This window comes from Lemur catta, chromosome 9 (genome assembly GCF_020740605.2).
Source record: "Lemur catta isolate mLemCat1 chromosome 9, mLemCat1.pri, whole genome shotgun sequence".
NCBI lineage: Eukaryota > Metazoa > Chordata > Mammalia > Primates > Lemuridae > Lemur > Lemur catta.
This window is the reverse complement of record NC_059136.1, coordinates 81,616,695-81,642,760: the sequence shown is the minus strand read 5'-3', so window position 1 is coordinate 81,642,760 and position 26,066 is coordinate 81,616,695.

Genomic DNA, 26,066 nt, shown 5'->3' with positions numbered 1-26,066 from the left:
TGTTGCCTGGGCTAGAGTGCAGTGGTGTCATCATAGCTCACTGCAGCTTTGATCTCCTGTACTCAAGTGATCCTCATGCCTCAGCCTCCTGAGTAGCTGGGACTACAGGCATGAGCCATGGCATCCAGCTAATTTTTCTATTTTTAGTAGAGACAGGATCCTGCTCTTGCTCAGGCTGGTCTCAGACTCCTGACATCAAGAAATCCTCCTGTCTTGGCCTCCCCAAGTGCTAGGTTTAGAGGTGTGAGCCACCATGCCTTGACACAATTCATTCTTGACCAAGAAAATTTCACTGTATCTTACCATCATCATCATCAAAAGGGCTTTTAAAAGTGGTTGAGGTTGGAAGAGGAGGAGCAAGGCAGTAAGTGTTCCTCTCTTCCACAACAGTGCATCTTTTTCTTTTCCTCTTGGTCTTTCTTGAACTGGAAGGTCTTCATAAACCTGTTTCTTAGTCATCATAGTAACTGTGATAGAGCAGATTCAACCAGGAGAGAGTAGTTTTTATTTGCATTTTGAACTCACAGATTCTATGAGATACCTGGAATGGTGGTTTGGGGCTGCCTCCTTCTTATTCCTACAGATATATGATTCTAAAAACCATTTAATCACTTTACCATTACTTCTGTTTTTCTTTCAATTTCTCTTATTATTTCATACAAAGCCTTAATAGAAATTCTGAAAGCTTTAAAATACTCCTAAAATCCCAACAAAAATTTTGTCCATTTCTCTTTTATTCTATTTATCCCCATTGCATAACAGGATTCAGGGGGATTGGGAACTGTAACAGTAAATTATTGAGGTTTTTCTATCCATGGCTATTTTTGAACTTTTGAATATAATTTTATTTTGTCTGTATGTGATTATAAGAAAGATAGAAATATTAGAAAGAGTTAGATTCATACTTGGTTGGTTGTCCTAAAACATTGGGTGATATTTCTGATCAGTAATAATACAGATTCGTAGAAATTTCCGAGTGATGGTAAACCATGCACATGTCCCCAGCATGGATCTCACTTCTATCTGGTCTCACTAGGAAATGAACCTACATTGTACTCTTAAAATTAATATTCTTACTCCTTCCTTTGGGTAAATGGTTAGCTTTGGAATAAAAAGGATTAGATAATATTTACTTTTGGATCCTTTAATGTGATCCGGTAGGAAATTTTACATTTTGAACACCGTTTTACATTTTGAGCTCTGTTAAACCAAAGTAGTGAATCTCTAGCAGTAGAATGGTATAGGAAATGTCAAATATGCACATTATACTCTGTGCAAGTGAGAAATTACATCACTGTGAGTAATAGATATCCCATTCCCCACCTTCTCCCCCACAAAAGTCCTATTGCTTAAATAAGTTAGGGGTCATTTTTATCTCACACAAAGGCAGAATGGAGATAGGTGGTTCAGGGCTTGCACGGCAACTTCATGAGAAATTGAGGACTTGGGCTTCCACTTGGTCATCCTCAGGATATGTCTCTTGTCCTCATCCTCCCAAGATGGCTTCTGGAGCCCAACCTAACCTGTGACAAATCAGGGGAAAGAAGGGGCAGAGGAAGGGGCAAAAGAACATGTCCCAGTTACAGCAATGGTCTTTAAAGAGTTTTGGAAGCTCTGTGCAGCCCTTCTGCTTGTGTTTCATTGCTTGAACTATCACTCATGACCACCACTGCTAGCTGTAAAGAAGGCTAGAAAATAGAGTTGTTTATTTATTTTTGTAATTGAACACATTACAACCCTGAAATATATGAGGTTCTACTGGAAGGGGAAAAGGAGAGAATGGATTGGCCATTGGAGAGATAATTGGCAGCTCTGTACTATCCTTCTCTATCATAAAGAGTATATTAAGATCTCAATTAGAAGAACATTTTATAGAATGGAATTGACTCCTGAAATCTCCAAAAGAACTTTTTTTATTTGTTCTTTCTTCTGTCTATCCTCATTGCAGAATGTGGTCAAACAATAAACTCTTCAGTTTTGTTTATCTATGGCTATTTTTGAAACATGTTCCATTGTTAGGACCATTTATATTTAAACCCATTTCTCCTGGTAAAATATCCCATCTAACAACCTGGAGCATTAAACACCTCCTTAAAACTGTTCATATGGTTTACTCTTTAGCTTACAACATGGTTTACACCATCCTCCCAAAGAGGCAGTCAAATTGATCATAGCCACCTGTTCCCCGGCCCCCATGCCACCCCCACCCCGCATGTAGAAACACACACCACCAGCCTTTCAACTGCTGCAAGCCTCACTTTGAAGTCACAACTTGCTAAGCCATCCCGGTAGCAGCAGCAACTCCTGAATTTGTCTTTTAAACTGAAATATTTGTCTGTGAATTTCTAAGTTAATGCAGTTTGACATTAACCTTGTTCTTTGGCCTTGATTTTCTTCATTTCGAATTTGTGTTCTTAGCTCCTTAGTTCTCTGGGCTAGTTTTTCATTATAAACAGTGCTACCTGTTCATTGTACACCATGGGCTACTGTCTTTACTAACCCATTGCCTACAAAAGGTACTGTAAAGTGATTTTCCTGCCACATCAGCTATAAGGTAAGTCATTCGTGTATTCTTACTGTTGCTAAATTATCTGACTTTGGCAAGAGATCACAGACAAACTACAGACAGGGTTATAATCACACTGCCTGCAGTCCCACAGATCTGGCCAGAAACACTTTCTCTTCCAGACCCCTATCCCCTTTCATGAAGTTTCTTTCTCTAGGACACTCGCTCTTCTGTCGTTTGCATAGTGAATTTCTCCCCCCTCTCTACATGCTTAGTTTTCCCTTCATCCCTGTTGTGTCATTGAAATTATTTTAAATAATGAAGCCAAAGAGAAGTTATAAGCAACGTGTTAAAAAGATTGCATTTTAAAAAGTGATTTAAACTTTTCGATGTACTGTAGCCATGTAAACCATTTTTTAAAGCTCTTGTACCTATGAATTTTTGTATGTCTTATAGTTACATCTTTTATACAAAATAAATTTAAAGTTCATTAAATTATTCCTGCTTTGATGGGGGATTGAGCTATAAAATGTGATTGTTTGGAGTGAGTCATAGATTAGCAAAATGATTTCCTTTTCTCTATGTATGGAAAACATTATGCCACATTTAGTAAGTACCTACTGGAATTCTTAGCTGCAGTTAAATCATGTTAGTATTTTCCTTGGGGTAGAGGCAGAGTGGTTAAGCCTGCTGAATGATTTGATATAGGTGAAAACTTGGCGGGAAGCCTTGTAACCTCAGGCTGTGAATCTGAGCTCAGCCACACATTTCTACACATCCCCCAGCATCCCTTATTATACACATGAGGGGCTAAGTTTTAAAGAGGTGGTGGAATCATTCCTATTTACTCAAGGACTGAACAGAGCTATTAGAAGGAAATCTTCAAGTCCCCTGTGGGATGAAAATAATTCTTCCACTGCAGCAAGACAGTGATGGAAGTTTTGTGTGCCAAGAGGACAGACCTGAAGGGGCTAGAAAAATCATCATGAGTGTTTTTCCATTACTTTAAGTCATTAAAATTGGTTTAAAATATTGAAACATTTTTCAGTGCGGCTGGCTCCTCCTACCGTAATCTGTCAACATAATGGTTCCTATTCTTTCCTGATTTTTTAAAAGTGCTACATTGAAACAAGGTAAGTTGATTCAGAAACTCTACGGTGTTGATGTTTCTAGATAGCATTAATACTCTCAGATGTTACTTTTCCTGGTGGTACAGTTAAAAAAGAGAAGTGGCTTTGAGGAAAAATCCTGGAGTTTGATTGTGCACTTGTCAGCCATGACCCTGGGACCAGTTACATGTTCTCTTTGAGCCTCAGTTTTCTTGTCTGAAAAAAAGAGGAAAATCATGTTCAAGTTGCAGCATTATTGAAAAGATTACACAATGCCCTTAACACAGTACTTGGCACAAAATAAGGACTCAGTAAGCATTAATTGCCTTCCCCATGACCCTTCACTAGTGATATTATATTATTTTATTAGTAAAAACATTATATTATTTATAGTTGTACTCTAGGTTTATTAAAAAACCAATAGCAAATAGTTAGATGAATGCAACTAAAAGTTTTTTAGTAGCGATTCTTTATTTCAGCAGAACATAAAGTATTAGCATATGTTGGCAGGTACAGTATGTCTGTAGGGTTAATTCTTAGCAGTGAAATTATTGAGTCAAAGGGAAAATGCGTTTTTTATTTGATAATTATGGGCAAATTCGTCTACAAAAAGGCTGCACCAATTTTGATTCCTTCCAATGATGTATAAGTGCCTGTTTCTCCATGCCAAGATTTAAAAGTTTTATTTTGGGGCTACTATGGGAAATAGAATTATCTATCACACCAGCAAATAATTTGTATAGGATTTTAAAGTGCTAGGAAACTACCAGAAGTCTTTTTAATAACATGACCTACTGCTTTACTTCTACTGGCTCGTACTTCTTTTCAGTGTTTAATTGCTGGGTGAAAACACTCCCTTCTTCCCTTTATCCCATCCCCCCGCCCCCAGTCTCTTATATCCTCCCAGGCTTTTACAGAAGGTCAAATTTCTTAGCCCAAAATAACACAAACAAGGATGAGCAGACCCTCTATAAGACAGTCCTTTATTGCTAAGAGAAACTTCTCTGCACTAGTCTTGTATAAAATAAGTAGAGATCAGTGATATTCAAACTCGAGTGTGTATAAAAATCAGAGCATTGTGCAAAAATAAAGATTTATACATTCTCCTCAAGAGAGTCTCATTCTGTAGATCTGAGATGGGGCCTGAAAATTTTTTTGACAAACACCACAATTGATGCAGGCAACCCCCAAACTACACTGGTATGGGATTCAAAAGGCACAAAAACACACACGGTATAATACCACGTCCTGAACAAGCACAGCCTGCCCCTTCGTTTAGATATCCAGCTTTTACCCTGCCAGGCTCGGTCTCTATGATTATGTCTTTTATGCTCATGAGTACTAGCAGGCCTAGGACAGGCAATTAATTGAGCTTCCACAGTTATACTGTGTGTGCTTTGCATTTGAGCTGTGATGAGTTTTGGGGAGGTTCATCTAAAAAGCCAACACCTGATGGCAGTAAAGAAAGTATTTTATTGACCTGGTGCTCATCCAGGAACGGGAAAGCGACACCGTGGAACTTCCTCAGCATGGCAGCATCTCACACCTCACCAATGACTCTGTGCACCTCATACTCCCCAGGCCCCTGTGACCTCAGCCAAATTGGGAAAACTCTGTCAGGGGCAGCACCATAATTGTAATTGTGGTACAAAAATTGTGACTAAGGAGAGGAAGGGGAGAAAGGGACATCCAGAATTAGCTCGTTTGTCTTACAGTTTCTCAGCACTTTAATCAAGTTTGCAGATGTTGCTATTAATTGATTCCACAAGCCTGGCTCCAATGGTTTCTGATTCCTTTTGCCTAATCTCTACCTAGCACAGTTCCCCGTGCGTGGCAGGTAGTCAATAAGTGTTTATTGAATGTTCGTACATGCTCTTTCAAAATATATCTACTGAGAGTCTGACTCTGGGTAGGCTTGTGGGCCTTTGAGATGGTGAGCAAGATGCACCTGGTCCTTGCCCTCCTTGGGTTTACATTTTAATTTTCAAACGTCATTGGAAACTGCAGTTCTGTTAAGTACTACAAAGAATACATGAGCTTTAGTGGGAATGAACAATTTAACTGGGAGATTAGACTTAGAGTTGTTTTCCTTCAGAGCATTCCAAACCAAAACCAAACAAAAACAGTGATGAATCTTTTTGGTCAATGTGATGATCTATTTCAGGATACTTTAAGTCATTTTGAAGATTTGTCTCCCAGAATTAACAGGTTTGTCTTTTAGAGTAGTTCTAGAATGTATAGATAGGGCTTTTAAAGCTTTTTGGTTCATTTTTGTAGATAAGTAGGTGTTTTTGCCTCTTTTTGCCCAGTAGCCAAGAATATGCTAAGTTTCTTGTGGTCTTTCCAATATCGGAGCCAATTTTAGGGCCCAGACATGGCTTCCAGCCAGAGTGTGCATGTGACCACCTCTTGGACGTGCTCTGGAAAGTGTGATCTAGACAACATGATAACTACTGTCTGGAATGAGGATCAGATTTCTCTGAGCAGCATGCTGTATAGACAGATGACTCCCATGGACGGGTGGCTTGTGCACAGCTTGAACATTCTCTTGTGGTTGCTTTAGTGGATATCTCTTCATCACCATATTTAGGGACATCTGCTGTTGGAGATCCTGTGAAATAAATTAATTTGTGATTTGATCAGCCTGAACATGTAACCTGGGTACTCTCTGTCTTTGCCCCCAGGCAAATGTGTAGTTATTTATACGCAGTGAAATATTCCAGTGTTGCTGACACAGTGACATAATTAAGAATGCTGTCTTTCCCTTGGGGAAGAGGTTTAGAATAGGCTTATTATTGGTACACATTGTTAAGGGCAGGGCTCCAGAAGTGGTTGTGGAATTGCTAAGTGATTATCCCTGGGATAATCAGTAGAGATGAGTAATACTCGCATTTTATTATGCATAAAAATTATAGTATTTGTAAGGAATTTATGTCTCCTGGCATCATAAGGTGAAATGTTAGGAAGCAATGGCTTAGACTCATCAAAATCTGCTGATACCTATTTGGGGTGCTGGAGAGGGACCTTACGCGGCCTCAGAATTCATGAAGTGACTTAGTGATGGTCCAGGTCAACTCAACACATACTCATTCAATGCCTGATCTGTTCCAGGCACACTGCTGGATACTGAAAGGTGATAAAAGAATGAATAAGGAAAAGTTTCTATCCTCAATATCTCACCCACCTGGGGAATCTGTGGGACATAAATCACAATACAGATTGACCAGTATGAGGATAGTTTACTACAGTATTGCTTTTCACATAGGACACTGGCGTTGTGTGGTTCGTTACAAGGGGGTGAATAACTTCAGCCTTGATGTGGTGACCAAAGAACATTATCTCATTCTACAGCTGTCCTTAAATTTTCATATCTAATATAATGAAACAATCCAGAATTGAATGAAATCTCTGCAAATTACTTTATGGATCCACCATTCACTCTTTAACATTCAGTCCAATTGTTGCCTCTCTTATGGGGTCTCCCTGACCCCTCACTCTCGTTCTCTACAGTTCTCTCACACTGTACCCTCTGTATTCTCACAGCTGAGAAGACTCAAAGGAAAGGACTTTGCATACTGAGAATCAGAACTTTTGGCTACAAAAAAAAAAAAGTCAACAGATTTCCCCCCAGATATTCTCTGAATAGCCATTTGGATCCAGTCAGCTATAGCACTAATTTGCTTAAATTAGAAATCCACCTTTTACATCAGGAAAAGGTGGGTGGGATGCAGGAATCAAAGTCTTAAATAGGCTGTCCTGGTACCAGTTTTACCACTCTAGGCAGCTAACACAATTGGCCTGCACTGAAGCCTCATGGCAAAGTAAGAATTTAAGGTGACTTCTGACTTTTGTGGGAGGTGAGAGGGAGTAACCTCAACTAACACTCATATAAGTGCCCAACTGCTGTTCTGGCTGAAAAATAGCCCTTGGCGAACTCATCCATAGGAGCTTGTTGATGACACCACTGCAGATGCCTAAACAACCATCACACATTGAGGAAGGGTGAATTAAATGTCCTCACTTTGGAGTTTTCTTTGTCCTTGGATGTTTTTTCCTTTTTGAGATTCCAGGTGTGGCACCATAATTTGCTTGTGTCTGTTCTTTGGGACCTGTTCTCTCTATCATTAAGCATTGACTACAGACTTACAAGCACTAGATTCTGGGCTCAGTTCTGGGTATACAAAGATAAAGAAGAAATGATCCCTGGCCTCAAACGTGACAAGCGCTGTGACAGACAAGAGGGCCGCAGATACAGGTGCAGGTGGGGAAGCGTAGAGGAGCACAACTGAGCCACCTCTGAGAGGAAGTGACATTTGAGTTTCTTCTCTTGAGGAGTCAGATGGAATTAGGGTGTTGGATTGGAGAAATACGGGAGATTGTTCCACGTAGTTTTAGGTGCAATTGGAGAGTTAATAAATATTGCTGCTCAAGGGCAGGTATTTAATCCTGGAGGACTGTGTTCACCATATCAGGGGACATGAGTTTCCTGGTGATACAGGAGGCAAGAGTTTGGTTGGGTGGGTAGAGAATCATAACAAAACTATTATGTGTGTACTTTGCACCAACAACTAAACTACTGCTTTATTTGGATGGTGTCATTCAGTTCTTAGAATGATGAGTGAATCGAGGCAAGGAGAAGTTAAGTGGTTTGCTGATATTACACAGCTAATAAAGTGTGGTGCTGTGATTTGAGCTCAGCCTGACTCTGAATTCAAGTTCCTCATCATATATTACATGGCTGGATAGTATTTCTGGGTTCTCTCCTATATGAATAGTTAGGATCACCCAATGTCAGATGATATGAAGTCTTAAAACATCTGAACTTTGTTTTAATGAATGTGAGTGCCACATTTTCTCAAGGCAAGCTTTTCCGTTTTAGGATCTGTATTTTATAAAGAGAATTTGATGAAATGTAAAGGGTATGGGCTTTACAGTCAAGTGGACTTGTATTCAAATCCCAGCTAGGGCGTTTGCTAGGGGTGTGACTTTGGGGCAGATTGTTTAAACTCTCTGAGCCTTAGTTCCCTCATATGTAGGGTCAGAATGAAAATGCTCAACTTGTAGGGATATAGTGAGGATTAGCAGTAATATATATAAGGCATCTAGCACAGTGTCTGGCCAAGAGCAGCGCTGAATAAATTATTATATTATTATTCATTTCCTTGAATCTGCCAGCAGGGCTTTGGTATAACCCTCTGTAGTCATGGTTAGGGCTCAGCTGCCCAAACCAAGTTACAGATGTGACAGAGAACACCTTTCTCTTATTCCCGTGGTCTTCTGGGTGAGCCTGCTCTTCCTGGGTTATAAACAGGAGGTATTGTAGAAGCTACTCTTTCCATTTCTCTGAATGTGCTGTCTTCTTTTTTAAAAACTATTATAAATATCCAATTTGGTTTCTTATGAACTCAACACACAACAACCTACTATACCATCTTAGAATGGCAGAGCTTTGATTGGTTGCATTAGCAGCAGTGAGTGCCCTCCCCAGGCTGCAGTTCTGCTTGTGAAATTTAAGTGTGTGAATTGTGACTGGGGATGGTGAGAAGCTTTCTTTTAACTATGGTGTGAGCTGGTCAGATGTCTTGGTATCAGATGAAGCAAGGGTTCCATGGAATCTCATTATTGTACATGTTTGGACTACCATAGACTGGCACTCAAGACAGTTTTAGTTCAGGGCCTTCTATTTTGTTTTTGGCGAAGCAGGCAGAAAAATTCTTGGGGTATGATCACAGCAAGTGTACAATTATTAGAATACTATGTGTATACCCCTGAGATGTCAGTTCATGTACAAGATGGCCCTGGTTCCAGAGGAAAGGGCACATCCAGTTGCCTGCAAACTATCCTCACTGTCTGCTGTGACCGTGGGTTCTTTCTTAATTTCATCACATCAATATTGATTGATAAGAAAGAGGCCAGTTGCTTCAGCGACTAAAAAGGTGACTAAAGGATCCCCACCTCTGTACTCAGCTCCTGTGGCAGGAGGACGCTGAGACACATACTCTAAGTATACAGATAACTACTATGTGAAGTATTAGACGGAAAATGTCTTAAGAGATATAATGGCCAAGTGCCACGGAGATTCCAAGGAAGGCAATGTTAAATCCAGTGATGGGGAGTTGGGAAAGTGTCATGGAGAACAACTATTTCTTTGTGGTTAGAAGATGACATGTTGGGTAGCAGTAAGACAGGTAAGAGACAAGTAGGTCTTCAATAAAATCCACTCTGCTATTGCAAAAACGACTCTGGACTAGCCCAACTCTGAATCACTTTAGTATAAAAGAACAGAAAAGCAAACAGTGGACTTAAGTCTCCTCGAGACAGATAACACAGGCTCTGTTCCAGGAGACAAAATGTGAAATAAATATTTCATTCAAAAGGTTACCTTTCCACTGAACCCTAAATACACACATTTACACACACCTGAGAGCACAGCATTCTGAAGACCAGTGTACCTCTCTAGAGGGTAAATTTATGTTTTCCTAGATGTTACTAGTGTCAATGAATCCATAAATTCACCATTCTGTGTTTAGCTCATAACACCTTTAATGTCAAGATAAAGCAAACTTGGTTTTATGACATATAGATATGGTCTTGAATGTTTTTTTTTTAAATCTCCTTTTGTTTTTCTTTTAAAGAAAGACCGACTTTTCTTTCTCAAATTATTTTTTGCAGAAGCATGGGCAGACATACGCATAAAACTAGGAACCACATCCCCGTTGTATCCAAGTTTTATAGTGAGCCTGTACTGGCCTTTACGATTCTCCTCAGGGCTTTGAGTTTTTCTGGCTTGGCTGGAATTTTATAATTGAAAATTTTTCCATCTGAGTTTGGCCCTTCAAGCAAATACTGTATAAGCTTTTCATGTGATATCATGCTGAGTCTGAAGGGAGGCAAAGCAGATGTGCAGTTCCTGTTTCGACCAGGGGCCTCACCCCAGGACACAGTCTCAGCTGCTGCTGTTCTTGATCTGCTGGGATGGATGTAGACAAACAGTGACTTCGTGCCAGCTCCAGCCAGAGCCTTCCCGTGTTGCCCACATTACTCACCATTCATCAGGAACATGGAAGAGCAGAATTTTCCCCAAAGGATGTGCTCGAGTTGTCTTTCAGCACAAACATCGAATGGACCCAGCTCTGTTCTTCCTTGCCTTCTCTTTCCCCCCGTGATGCTTGTGTGCTCACTTCCTCCCCTTCTTCTGCACCCCGTTCTCTCTGAAACCTGAGCTGTGACTTGTCACCGACTTGCTCTTTTCCCACTCACCATTGTACCTTTTCCACATTTCCTCCCCTACCACCTCCCTCCGGCCCCATCAGATGTCCCTCTTCTCTTTTGTATCTGCAGCCTTTCCCTCACCAATGACTTATCCTTTCTGCTCACAGACATCTTCTTGTTTCCTCATATATTAATAAAAACAAAGATAACAAACAAATACTTTCCTAGACATGCTGTGGTCATTTCTGACTTCTTTGACATCCACACTTCTCATGAGACTAGGCTATACTGCTAAGTTGTTAAATTATCACTTCTTCTCCCACTAAATTCTGCTTTCCTCTCCAATTGCTCTAGAAAAACTGCTCTCCCAAAGGTTACCAGGGGCTTCCTGTGATCAAAGGCAATTGCAGTTTTTTGATTCTCAGGCTGACTGACTTTATGTTAACCTGATGCTGTTGGCCACCCTCCTCTCACCCTCTTGTCCTCCTGTCCTTGGGGAACTCCCCTGGCCCCTCCTCTCCCATCTGCCTTTCAAAGGCAAGTGTTTCTCAAGGTTCTATGTTGGTCTCCTTTTTGTTTGAAAAATTTCTTCTGGGTGTTCTCTGCTGTTACTTCTATGTTAATGGCTCCCAAATCTGGATTTCTAGCCCTGATTTCTCTCGTGATTCCTGAAGAGTATTAGGCACCAAAAAAAAAAAAAAAAATCTGCAGGTGATTCTATATCCATGCTCCTTAAACTCAACAGTGCCTACATCGGATTTATCCTCCCCATCTAAACTTGCTTCTTCCCCTCCAGCCCTCTACTCTGCTAATTACGTGCATCTCAGAGCCAGGTGAGCTAGAACCCTTTGACTTGTTTCCCAATTTCACTCTCCTCATTTAATCAATCCAAAATACTGTCAATTTTACTACCAAATGTTTCTTAAATTATGCCTTTTCTGTCTTTATGACATTAGTCTAACAAGGGTTTGGATTGTTTCATTTGTCTCCTGGATCCGAAGCAGTAGCTTCTCCAAATCATTGTTTCCACTGAACCCAAAGTTAAGATTTTAAAAACCTAGTCCAAACTATCTCACCTCCTACTGCTTGCTTTCAACAGCTCCTCCGGTGATTCAATTTTAGCTACCAAGCATGGCATTCAAGGTCTCCCATTATGTCCTATATCCTTTTAGGTTTCTCTCCCACAGTGAACCTCCAAGTATCTTATGAGCTGCTGAGAACACACCAGAATAAACAGAAGGCACCCTCAGGCCCCCTGACCTTTGTTCATGCTACTGTTCGTATCAAAACACCCCTGTGGTCTCCATGCTCTGTATCCTGCTCAGGTACCACGCCTTTCCTGAAACCTGTCTTAACACCCCAGAGAGAATTATCTACCGTGAGCTCTACAATACGTTGCAGTAGGCATAGCAGGATAGGAAGGAGTCCTGATTTTTGCATCAGACAACTTAAATTCAAATTCCTTTCTACCACTTCAAGTCTTGCAGCTAACTGTGGCTTCCAAGTGGCCTGGAGAGACTTTGCCAACCCCATGCCTAAACTCTCAGGAAATGGCAACTCCATTCTCGCAGTTGCTCAAGTTACAAACCTTGTAGTCATTCTTGACTCTTTTTATTTCCCCTACACCCTATATCTAATCCATCAGCAAATTCTGTTGGCTCTGTTTCTAAATGATCCAGACTCTGACCACTTCTCCCAACCTCCACTGCTACCACCCACGTCCAAATGACCTTCCCTCTCATTTGGATGCCTGCAGGGGCCTCCTCACTGGCCTTCCTGTTTGCGCTCTTAGCCTGCTTTAGCCTCGTCTGCACACAGCATCTGGAGTGATCCTGTTAAACCTTGTCAGATCTTATTACTCTTCTGCATAAAAATTGTCAGTGATTTTTCTGGCTCACTCATAGGTTTACAAAGATAAAGAGGGAACAGCCTTACTCATAGGCCCCTGTGACTTGCCTCTTTGCACCCTTATTTTTCTTTTCCTATTCTCATGCTACACCACTCTCTCTCTTCCTCACGCTTGATCATCAAATATGCCAGGGGAAATCCAGCCTTGGACCCTTTGAACTTGTGCTTGCCTCTCCTTGGAATGCTCTTTCCCAAATATCCATACTCCTCAGAAAATTGGTCCTAGGCCGAAAACTTCATGAACATCCATTGGTAATAAAAACAATAGGTCACTAACTTTTTCTGTAAATATTTATTGCACAAGCATGCAAAGGGGGTGGTAACTCATGCCTATTGACCTCATTGAGCTAAGTATTGTGTTAGAATCATTGTGTGATTTTATTCTCATAGTAAGCCTGCATGCCCATTTTATAGGAAAAGAAAGCAAGGCTACGAGATATTAAGTAATTTGCCTGTAATAGTGAAAGAGAGCTGAAATCTGAAACAAGTTCTGACTTTAAGCCAATGCACTTCTCTTTTTATATCATTTTTATTATTGTGGTGTTGTTGTTGTTATTTGCACCTACTACACACCAGACCCTGTGCCAGGTGTTGAGATAGAGAAATGAATGGAAAATGTTTGAGATCCAGGAGCTCAGTCTGTGGGGGAGCCATCTCTGAGCGGTAGGCCAGCTGCTGTAACGAGAGGCCAGTGTGTCCGTGGCAGAACGTACAGAGCCGGCCAGTGGTCCTTCCCACGGGAAATGGTGTTAGGAAGATGCACAGTCCATCTCCAGAGAGACTTTGGTGGGAGACGAGAGGGCATCCCACACAAAAGGAGCAAAGCGGCTCAAGTCACAGTGCAGAATGCCTAGCCACTCTGCTGCTCACGTAAACCCTCTGCTTAAGAAAATAGATATTCTAAATTTATGCCTCCAACGTCAGCATCCTCACTAGTTATTAGGCAACTATCAATTGTTGCCTCAACAAGAGCCCAATGTTGCCAGATCTTCTCCTTTTTCCCCCTGAAATTTGCATGTTTATGTGAAATCCTCTAATGGCTCCCAGTCTCCTCTTTTTTGGAGCCCTGCACCTGGCCAGGCCCCCAGAGAGTCCCACTCCACAGTGTGGTAGGGAGGGGTGGAACGGAGGTCCTGTTCCACTAAAAGGGGATGGAGTGTGGGGAATATATTTCAGACATCTCAGATACTTCCAAGAGAAATGTGCAATGAGCCAGAGATTGTGTGCACCGTGATCAGCAAAGGGGCCATGGGAAGAGGATTCAGGTTCGGTTCAGGAGGTACATGTGGAGGTTCAGGAGGTTCAGGAGGATATGACAGTGGTTCTATCATATCCTCACATGGCCTCTTCTAAAACAATTGCAGAAAGTCTCACTCTCCTTCCTGTGATTGTGTTTCTTGAACAGGACAACTTTTCAGAAATACCCTTTATTCAATTAAAAAGGCTCTTTTGGCCACCAGTTTGTTCCCATCTTTCTTTCAGTGGTGTGCTGATCTTCCGAAAGCATGAATCTATGTCTCCTTCTACTTTAATCCCTTTAATGCTCCTTTTGTCCTTTGGGTCACCTTGGCCCCCAGAGTGCCTTATGATCTCGCCTCTGCCTCATCTCTGGCCTCTCCTTTCACCTTTCCCCACCATGCAATGTCCACCTAGACGTATTTTGTCTTAGTAAAAAGCAAAGCCTTTTTTAAACTAAAGGAATTAAATAGAGGATGGTGGAGGTAGTGGTATGAACTAAGAATGGGTTAAAATTCTAAGTTCTATGACTAATTGAATTATTTTTTTTTTTTTTTTTTTTTTTTTTTTATGGGGGTACATAAGTTCAGATCATATACATTGTCCCTGTCCCGCCCATCCCCCCGAGTCAGAGTCCCAAGCGCGTCCGCTCCCACTCTCCAGACAGTGCGCCTGGCACTCGCCATGTATTCATACCTCGATCCCCTCCCCCCCCACCTCCCCGGGTCTGCACCCTCAGGCATGACCATTCCCCAGAGGGTGCGCAATGCACTCGTCATGTAGGCATACACCCATCCCCTCCCCCCACCCCCCCATCCCAGTCTGATATCCAATTGGTATCCTTCCCTGATGTACATTTAGGTGATGATCAGGGAAACCAGTTTTCTGGTGAGTACATGTGATGCTTGTTTTTCCATTCTTTGGATACTTCACTTAGTATAATGGGTTCCAGCTCTCTCCAGGAGAACCAAAGAGATGTCGTATCATCGTTATTTCTTATAGCTGAGTAGTACTCCATGGTATACATATACCACAGTTTACTAATCCATTCGTGGATCAATGGGCACTTGGGTTGTTTCCACATCTTTGCGATTGTGAATTGTGCTGCTATAAACATTCGGGTACAGGTGTCTTTGTTAAAAAATGACTTTTGTTCTTCTGGGTATATGCCCAATAATGGAATTGCTGGATCAAATGGTAGGTCTACTTGAATCTGTTTAAGGTATCTCCATATTGCTTTCCATAGGGGTTGCACTAGTTTGCATTCCCACCAGCAGTGTATGAGTGTTCCTGTCTCTCCGCATCCACGCCAACACGTGTTGTTTTGGGATTTTTTGATAAAGGCCATTCTCACCGGAGTTAAGTGGTATCTCATTGTGGTTTTGATTTGCATTTCCCTGATGATTAGGGATGTTGAGCATTTTTTGATACGTTTTTTGGCCATTCTTATGTCTTCTTTTGAAAAATTTCTATTCATGTCCTTTGCCCATTTTTTGATAGGATTGTTTGATTTTTTCTTGCTGATTTTCCTGAGTTCTAAATAGATTCTTGTTATCAGTCTTTTATCTGATGTGTAGTATGCAAAAATTTTTTCCCATTCTGTAGGCTGTCTGTTTATTTTCGTGACTGTTTCTTTGGCTGTGCAGAAGCTTTTTAATTTAATCAGGTCCCATTCGTTTATTTTTGTTGTTGCTGCAATTGCCTTAGGGGTTTTCTTCATAAATTCTTTGCCTAGACCAACGTCTGTGAGAGTCTTTCCTACATTTTCTTCTAGAATTCTAATCGTTTCCCATTTAAGGTTTAAATCTGTTATCCACCGTGATTTGATTTTTGTGAGAGGTGAAATCTGTGGGTCCTGTTTCAGTCTTCTACATGTGGCTATCCAGTTTTCCCAGCACCATTTATTGAATAGGGACTCTTGTCCCCAGAGTATTTTTTTGTCTATTTTGTCAAAGATTAGATGATTATATGAGGATGGTTTTATATTTGGGTTTTCTGTTCTGTTCCACTGGTCTGTGTCCCTGCCCTTGTGCCAGTACCAAGCAGTTTTAAGCACCACAGCTTTGTAGTATAGTTTGAAGTCTGGCAAATCAATACCTCCCATTTTGTTTTTATTGCTTAAGATTGCTTTTGCTATACGGGGTCTTCTCTGTTTCCATACAAAGTGTATAATTATTTTTTCTAAGTCTGTGAAAAATGATGTTGGTAATTTAATAGGAATTGCATTGAATCTATAGATTACTTTGGGTAGTATAGACATTTTAACGATGTTAATTCTTCCAATCCATGAGCATGGTATGGATTTCCACTTATTTACGTGTTCTGCAATTTCCTTCCTTAGCGTTTCATAGTTCTCTTTATAGAGGTCCTTTACCTCTTTAGTTAAATATATTCCTAGATATTTTATTTTCTTTGTTGCTATTTTGAAAGGTATTGAGTCCTTAATTTGGTTCTCCAATTGAATGGTATTGGCATATATGAATGCCTCTGATTTGTGTGTATTGACTTTGTAACCTGAGACATTACTGAATTCGTTAATTAATTCCAGGAGTCTCTTGGTTGAGTCCTTGGGGTTTTCCAGATACAACATCATATCATCAGCGAAGAGTGAGAGTTTGATCTCTTCTGTCCCTATTTGGACACCTTTGATTCTGCTCTCTTGTCTGATAGCTCTCGCAAGGACTTCCAATACAATGTTGAAAAGTAATGGGGACAGTGGGCAGCCTTGTCTGGTTCCAGTTCTGAGTGGGAATGCTTTCAATTTTTCCCCATTCAGTATGATGTTGGCTGTGGGTTTGTCATATATGGCTTGTATTATTTTTAGGTAGGTCCCATTTATGCCTATGTTGTTAAGTGTTTTTATCATAAAAGGGTGTTGAATTTTGTCAAATGCTTTTTCTGCATCTATTGAGAGGATCATATGGTCTTTATTTTTGCTTCTATTTATGTGGTTAATTACATTTATAGATTTTCGTATGTTGAACCACCCCTGCATCTCTGGGATGAAGCCTACTTGGTCGTGATGAATTATTTTTTTAATCAGCACTTGGATACGATTTGCTAGGATTTTATTGAGAATTTTTGCATCTACGTTCATGAGAGAAATTGGTCTGTAGTTTTCTTTTTTTGTTGCATCCTTTCCTGGTTTTGGTATCAATGTTATATTGGCTTGGTAGAATGTGTTGGGGAGAATTCCATCCTTCTCAATATTGAAGAATAGTTTATGTAGGATGGGCACCAGTTCATCTTTGTATGTATGGTAAAATTCAGGTGTGAACCCATCTGGACCAGGGCTTTTCTTTTTGGGAAGGTTTTTTATTGCTGTTTCAATTTCAGTTCTTGATATTGGTCTATTCAGGAATTCTATTTCTTCCTGATTGAGCTTGGGAAGGCTGTGTGTTTCTAAAAATTTGTCCATTTCCTCCTCATTTTCCAATTTGTGTGCATAAAGATTTTTGTAATATTCATAGATAATGTCATGTATCTCTGTGGCTTCGGTTGTGATTTCTCCTTTCATGTTCCTGATGGAAGTTATTAAAGATTTTTCTTTTCTGCTCTTGGACTAATTGAATTAAATAAATGCTTGTCCTAAATACGGATCATAATTATATATCCATATGTGAATATGGGTAGGAATTTAAGAATAATGACAACACATGTGCCATAGATAAAATTCAACTTTTTAAATGGCAAATTCTTTTTTTTATAAAAGGCTACTCAAGATTTCATGTCCAGGATGGCATATGACTAAAAGCTTGGGCTCTGGAGTCATGCTGCTGGAATGTAAATCCTAGATCTGCCACTTGTTAGCTGTGTGGTCTTTGCCAAGTTTCTCTCAGTTTGCTCATCTTTTTTTTTTTTCCAAAATAGGGATAATCGTAACAGCTATCATTTGTGCCAGCACTCTTTTAAATATTTTACATATATTATACCAATTAATTGTCATTATTCTTATTTTATCCATAAGAAATAATAAAAAATAAAAAGAGATTAAGTACCTTGCCTAAAGTCATGCAATTGGTTGGGGGCATAACCAATATCAACCCAATCTGACACCAGCATCCATGTTCCTCACTGCTGAACCACTAAGCTAAACTCTCATAACATATACCCTAGGGTATCTACCTGGTAAGTTTATTACAATGATTAAGTAGATAGTCATATAAATAAAATCACCTCATTAAATGAGATGATCTATTTAAAGCCACAATGCTTGGCACATCAGCATTAGCAGATGAATTATTGTTATTATTTTCATCATTATCATCATTAGGTGTTTTCACTTGGCGGCCAAGATCTATTTAAAATAAGGGGATTCTCAATTGTTTTTCACGTTAACTACCATTATCAGATCTATTCAAAAGTATGCAGTTATTTCTATTTTGAAAAATTCTTCCTGGCATTTCCAACCACGAGGTTTTGCAGTAGCAAGTACTTCGATATGTAGTAGTTCCTAAGCTGTGTCAACGAAAAAGCCATTCTGGTCAAATTTTTTGATTTAACGTTTAGCATGATTTATTTTTTTCCATCTTTCAGATTCCTAAAATGTATTAGAAATGAATGGATCTTAAGAACCTATAAATTCGGTTTTAAAAATTAATGTGAAGTAGTGTTGGTAATAAGAATGTGCATAAATATGATGATCTATAAAAGAGTTGTGCTCACAATAAAGATTGACATGTTTAAATTTTTATATCAGCGCTAAATGCTTCTTCAACAATAGCAGTATGTCATTTAATACAGTAGCAACATGAAATGCTGTAGGGGGTAAGTGCTAGGATACCTTATGTTGCCTCCTCTGCATGTCTTTTTCATGTTACCTCCATGCTGAGTAGCAGCCTCCCGTTCGACCTGTCTTAAGGGCCTCAGTTGCTTAAATCAACAGCTCAGTTGTCAGAAACTTGATTTTGTCTTATAACGTGCCCTCCTAAGACCTTTGCTTGTGATATTTTTGGTTAACTGAGCTTCCCTGTAATATAAAAAACATCTTTCATGTTTGGCTATTTTCCTATTTCCAAATCCAGAGCTCCCTTCTGAAATTTGAGTTTCTTCCCTAGGAAAGCTTTTATTTTTCTTCTTTACAACTGGCCCTCTCTTTTCTAACATCACCACACCTGTGTCATATTATCCTGTAAATGCATATTGAGTGCAAATGTATTTTTCTCTTTGAGGGATATAAAGTAACATGTATTCAGAAATATGAATCCATTTCTGCAGAGTCTATGCAATCAATCATTTCATAAATGAATGAAACTTTGGTACTGTTCTGGTACTTTCAAACAGCCTCTTCATAATAATTCTAGATATTGATAAATTAGTATGCCACCAACCTGTATGTGTATGGCTCCCTGATGTAACAAGGACGTGTTTTATAACAGTTTTTCCCCAAAAGGTTTTAAATGCAATTAGAGAAGAAAATAGGTATGTGTGGGTAAATAAATTAGAATAGATGGATACTGTGAACAAAAGTCAGAAATAAATTCTACAAGAAGTGAATATAATTCCTAAAAGCTGTTGGTTCAAGGGACTTATGGTTTTGCCTTCCAAAGATGAACCAGCTGTTTCTCACCTCTTTGAATGACTGGGAGCATATGGTGAAATGCAATAATTTTGGTATATAACACCTTTCACTCAGGCATCTCCTAAGACCTAATAGATGTTTAGCTCCTGCTAGACACCAAGTCAATGACACTTTTCAAAAAACAAGCCATGCTCAACGATCTAAATCTGAAGCAAGATTTTGGTGATGATGGGTCTGCCAAGTAATTTTGGCACTCCTTCTTTTCATTAGCTATTCTCTGGGGAGAAAAGGAACTAAGTGCTGCATAAACCACATCTTGATGATTGTACAGCATCCCCCAGTGTTATGGCCATGTGTACAATATACTCATTTTACTACTAAAAAACCTGAAGCCTCTGTCTACATCTGGGTTAAAAAAAAAAAGGGGAATCTTAACCCCACATTCCAAATTCAACCCAGTTTCTCATTTATACACAATTATAGTTTTTCTTGTCTTGTTCTTAACTGACTTAACACTGCTGCTACCTATTATTGAAACCCTCTTTCTCCTACTCCTGTCTCTAAACTATTGTTCTACCACATCACTCATCATCATCCTGGGAAGTCCACACTGTACAATTATTCTACACTTTTTTCCATCCTCTTCATCTACTAAAGACCAAGAAGTGCCATTTCTCAAGGACTTCAGCACATTCAGTCATTTAACAAATATTTGTTGCAGGTCTACTATGATGGGGCTAGAGAAAAGATGGAAGTTATAATCCCTGCTATAGTGGAGTTGGCATTTTAGGTTGGTCCCTCATTTACATCTGTGTTTCTCTGGGATTCAACTGGGCATGATTTTCACATGATCACCTCAGCATGAACATGCAATTGTTCAATGATCATAAAAATCATGTTTAATTTATAAATGTTGCCAGTAACAAGTTTTAACTGTTTATTTTGAGCCTGTAATAGGGACATACATTTGAGAATCTGCTTTTAACTCTGAAAACTGTATTTTATCATAGATAATGTGTTGCTGTGTCAATCTTTGGACATTTGAAGGATTGCATCTCAAAATTAGATTGTTAGTCATATTTTAATAACATACACAAATAAATTACATGTGTTTATACTTTATTACATATATATAATAAACTACTAAGATCTACTAGAGTGGCACATGCATGTTGCTGAAGTGTGTAAGTATCTACCTGCAAACACTAAGGGCTGTGAAGGAAAGTTTCAGAGCTTTAGAAGAACATGTGCAGGGCACCTGACCTAGCCTGGGCACTCAGGCCCTGGTCCCTGCAGGAGTGAGACTGCAATGAGAATAGGTGGAAACCGGTTAGCAGGTCAGAGGCAAAGCTAGAGTGATTCAGCCAGAGGGACCAGCATGAAAAGGAACCTTCGAGGTTCTGCAAGGACTCCAGTAAGACCTGAATGTAAGGAGCAAGGGGAATGGTTGAGGTGGATCCGGAGAGCTGGGCAGAGTTTGGCTCATCTAGGCCTCTAGAGACACATTAAGGGTTTTGGTCTTTATCTTATTGGGTCACTGTTTTCCAGTCTCTATCATTTCCTACCTCTCTTATCAAAGACCCCAACATCCCTTTTGTTGATTGTTCTCAAGCACTGGCCTGCGGTTCCTTACCCTGGCTCACTACTTCTTCGCAGCTGCTGAGGATATAGCAGCATGGCACAGAAAGCGTTAAGCTCAGGGCCAGAGCTCTGTAGAGAGTTCTAAGGAAGGGACAATAGGAAAGGCTTCACAGCACTGGCCATCAGCATTTCTGTGGGTAGACACGGGCATTGATTGTAAGTCATGCTCAGATATCGATGTCATTCTCTGCAAAGTTGGCCATCAGAGGTTTTAACACAGGGCAGGGATGTGGTAAGTTCCATGTCTTAGAAGGATACCTTTGAGAGATGATTTGGGGAACAGAATACAGACTGGAGGGACTAGAGGCTGAGAGCTCGATTAGGAATAGATCTCAATAGTTCAGGTCGGACATAGTGAAGACCTGAACTCAGGGACTGTGTTGGCAAAATGAGTGCCATTTGGAAGAAATTCCCACGGAGAAGGATCTATAAGATTTGGAGACCAAGGAAAGCTTATAAGAGTTCTATCTTGGCTGGGTATATGAATAATAAAGTCAATATCAGAGGTGGTGATGACAGAAGGAATAGTAAATTTAGAGGTGAGGAAGAAGAAAGAATAATGAGTGTATTATGGGATAGGTTGAGTTCAATGTCTGTAATTAACAGAAAATCCAGGCTATCTTGAATTTCCCAACCTGCATATCTTCCCATATTTCTTTTTTTAATATCTCAACTTTGACTCACTTTATTCAGTTTGAGGACTTAAACTAGCCAAAGGCTTCTAGATTTACATTTCTAGTTTCAACCTCTCTCTTGAGCTCCAGATGTGGCTCCAGATTCCTACTGCACAACACCAGAGTGCTCCAGAAGACCTCAGTTTGACATATTTAATTGGCTATCCTCAATTCCTCCCAAATCCATTTCCTCTTTGAAGATCCTATCTCAGTTAATGTAGCTTCCTTTGCCTACTCCCAGGGTTCAAAACCAAGGCGTTATATTCTGTGCCTCCTCTATCACCCTCACATTCAAACCATTGCCAAGTTCAGATGATATATATTTCCATGACTTGCTTTTACTTCAGTTCCCTTTTTCACCCTTTCTGCTGCTGTTGTTTTAGCCTGTGCCGTCCTTATGTCTCAATTGTCCTCCCTACTACCAGTCTCTCCTGTTTTCATTTCATCCTACACCCCAATGCCCACCCCATTCTTCTAAAACTCAGCTCTAAACATACCTCTTCTAAGCAAACAGCAACAACTAAACCACACACACATGCACACACACACTCCTCTGACAATTCTACTTTGCTGACTAATAGTTCCAATTTATTTTCATGGAATAGGTTTTTTTCATGATTCAACTCCAGCCTACTTTCCCCATGCTACCTGCTGCATCCAGTGCTCCATTCAAAATAAACAACTTGTACTAAAATTGTTAATAAGGAGTCCTGTTCACCTCTGTAACCTCTGTGGTGCCTGGAACGCTGCTCAGAGCACAGAAGCGCTCAATCAGTGTACTTATGTTTTGAACAGAGGTAAAGACTGCTGTGTCACAGTGGATGGATGACTTCAGTTTTCTTAGGAGATACATCAGTCTCCTAGGGAAACATCAGCAGCTGAAGGAAAAGATTACCCTGGAATTTATTGTTCAATACGTTTTTCCAGTCACACTTAATTTTCTTTTCTTTTTCTTTTTTTTTTTTTATTTAAGAATATTACAGGCGTACAAATGTTTTGGTTATGTGGATTGCTTGAGTCAAAGTTATAAGTGGGCCCGTAACCCAGAGAGTGTACACTGTACCCGTTAGGTATGATTTCACCCATCCCCTCCTCCCCCTCCCACCTGTGTGATTTCCGTTGAGTTATACTTCCGTCTATGCACATGAGTGCTGATCAGTTACTTCCAATGTAATAGTCAGTACAAATGGTGTTTGTTTTTCCATTCTTGTGATACTTCACTTAGGAGGATGGTCTCCATATAATCAAAACATTTGTAGCCCTGTAATATTCTGAAATGAAAAAAAAAAGCCATTCTCACTGGGGTTAGGTGATATCTCATTGGGGTTTTGCTTTGCATTTCTCTGATGATTAGTAATGTTGAGCATTTTTTCATGTGTTTATTTGCCATTAGTTTATCTTTTTTTGAAAAGCTTCTATTCATGTCTTTTGCCCACTTTCTAATGGAGTTGTTTGATTTTTTTCTTGCTGATTTGCTTGAATTCTTTGTAGATTCTGGTTATTAGCCCTTTATTGGATGTATAGCATGCAAATATTTTCTCCCATTCTGTAGATTGTCTGTTTGCTTCGTTGATTCTTTTCTTGGCTGTACAGTAGCTTTTTAATTTAATCAAGCCCCATTTGTTTATTTTTGTTGTTGCTGTGATTGGCCTTGGGGTCTTCTTCATAAATTCTTTGCCTAGGTTGATATCTAGATGAGTTTTCCAACATTTTCTTCTAGAATTCTTATGGTTTCATGTCTTAGTTTTAAGTCTGTTTCCATCTTGAATTAATTTTTTGAGTGGTGAAAGACATGGATCCTGTTCCAATCTTCTGCATGTGGTTATTCAGTTTTCCCAGTACCACTTATTGGTAGGGATTCTTTTCCCAGTGTATATTGCTGTCTATTTTTTCAAAGATCGGAAGACAATATGTGGATGGTTTTATATTTGCATTCTCTGTTCTCTTCCATTGTTCTATGTCTCTATTTTTTTGCCAGTACCATGCTGTGTTGGTTACTATAGCCTTGTAGTATAGATTGAAGTCTGGTAAAGTGATGCCTCCAGATTTGTTCCTTTTGCTTAAGGTTGCTTTGCCTATTCGGGTTCTTTTCTGATTCCAAATAAAGCATATAATTATTTTTTCTAGATCTGCAAAAAATTGTGTTAGTATTTTCATTGGGATTGCACTGAATCTGTAAATCACTGTGGGTAGTATGGACATTTTAACAATGTTGAATCTGCTGATCCATGAGCATGATATGTTTTTCCATTTGCTTATATCCTCTGCAATTTCCTTCCTCAGTGATTCATAGTTCTGTTTGTAGAGATCTTTCACCTCTTTGGATAATATATTACTGGATATTGTATTTTCTTTGTAGCTATTGTGAAAGTTTTGATTTGATTCTTAGCTTGACTCTTGTTGGTGTATAGGAATACTACTGATTTGTGTACATTGATTTTGTAGCCTGAGACTTTGCTGAATTTATTTGTAAATTCCAGGAGTCTCTTGGTAGAATCTTTGGGCTTTTCTAGATATAAGATCATATCATCGGCAAAGAGCTATAATTTGACCTCCTCTTTCCCCATTTGGATACCCTTACTTTCATTCTCTTGCCTGATTGCTCTGGCTAGGACTTCCAGCACTATGTTGAATAGAAGTGGTCAGAGTGGGCATCCTTGTCTTGTTCCAGTGATGAGTGGAAATGCTTTCAACTTTTCCCCATTCAGTAAAATGTTTGTCATACATAGATTTTATAATTTTGTGGTATATTCATTCCATCTATGCCTATTTTGATTTTCTTTTTCTTTTTACTATAATATACAAGAATCTACCCCTCTTCTTTTATGAGGAAGTTAAAATTATTAATTAGATTGTGCCCAATATGTGTTTTGATCACTTCAGAAATGCACTCTGTATAATTAAACTTTTAAATGTCCTCAGGTATACAAAATAAACATATAGATAAGTGAAATACTAACTGCCCAAATATCAGTTGAGAACATTTAGTTTTAAATGTTCTCCCATACTAAAAATTTTAAGAATTTACAATAAATAATGGAATAGCATGCTTCATATATTAACCTATTTCTTTTTCTCTTAGTGTCAAGAAAATATACAACTATAAAAGAAAATTAGAAACAATGGCAAAAACAAAGGCTGTCAGTATTCTAAAAACTGGATATTCAGATATTGAGTTGATTCTAAATGCTAGCTCATATAAAAATTTTTTAATTCATTTTCCTAATTTCCATTGAGCAATATTTATTTAGAGTACAGGAATAGTAGGAATCTTCCATTCATGGCTGCATAAAGAATGACTCAGACAGTAGAGTGACTTGTCCAATATACCATAGTTATCTGGTGGCATTGCTGAAGTATCACAGACAGGTTCCTGGGGAGTAGCCATTTCTAACTTATAGCTGGGGTGACCATCTGTGGGACAGTTCCCTGGTCTGGGACTAGTTTTGGGCCAACAGTGTGGAAGAAGCTCATCAAAGACCATGATGTACATAATAATGCTGCCCATTTTAGATAACCCTGAATGTCCACATTTTTGCTTCTTCTCTGGGCCAATAAGATGGATGGTGATAGAGGCCAAGACCATAATAACCACCATCAGAATTTGTCCTCTCTCTCCCTGAAGCTTCAGAGAGCCACCTTTTATACATTATATATTACAGATTGTATTTAAATACTGAAGCTTGGCTAAATAAATAAATAGAAGTCTAGAGATATTTTTTCTTTTTCTGTCTCCTGAGGGTGGTCAGTTTTTCTCCTTGATCTTATAAACAGTAATATTTTTGATTTTTTTCTTTTTTAAGGATCAGTCTAAAAAGCATGATGAAATGCTCATATGGCCAAAGCCTCTTAGAGCAGCATAATAAAGAGACTCTTTTTATAAACAAGTTCTTAATAAAAATGTATACTTGCTTAGGAAAGTAAATTAATGATACAGGCTGGCTATTTAATATTGTAATTAGGTTTATATATAGATACATCATAGATATGACACTAACACTTATTGGTAATGAATACATCATTAATGATCATTGATACCATGAGGATCTTACTTCATTCTTATTAATGCTTTATTGTGGAAAGGTGGAAAGTTCATTAGTCTATGCATATGTGTATATACATATATATTTTAAGGCTCAGTTCAATGTTTCTACATTTTCTTTCTCAGCTGTCTTCTCAACATACAATACTGTTTTTTTATAGATTTAGCCAGAATAAAGGATGGCATTGGAGGAAGAAATTGCACTGGAAGAAAGGAG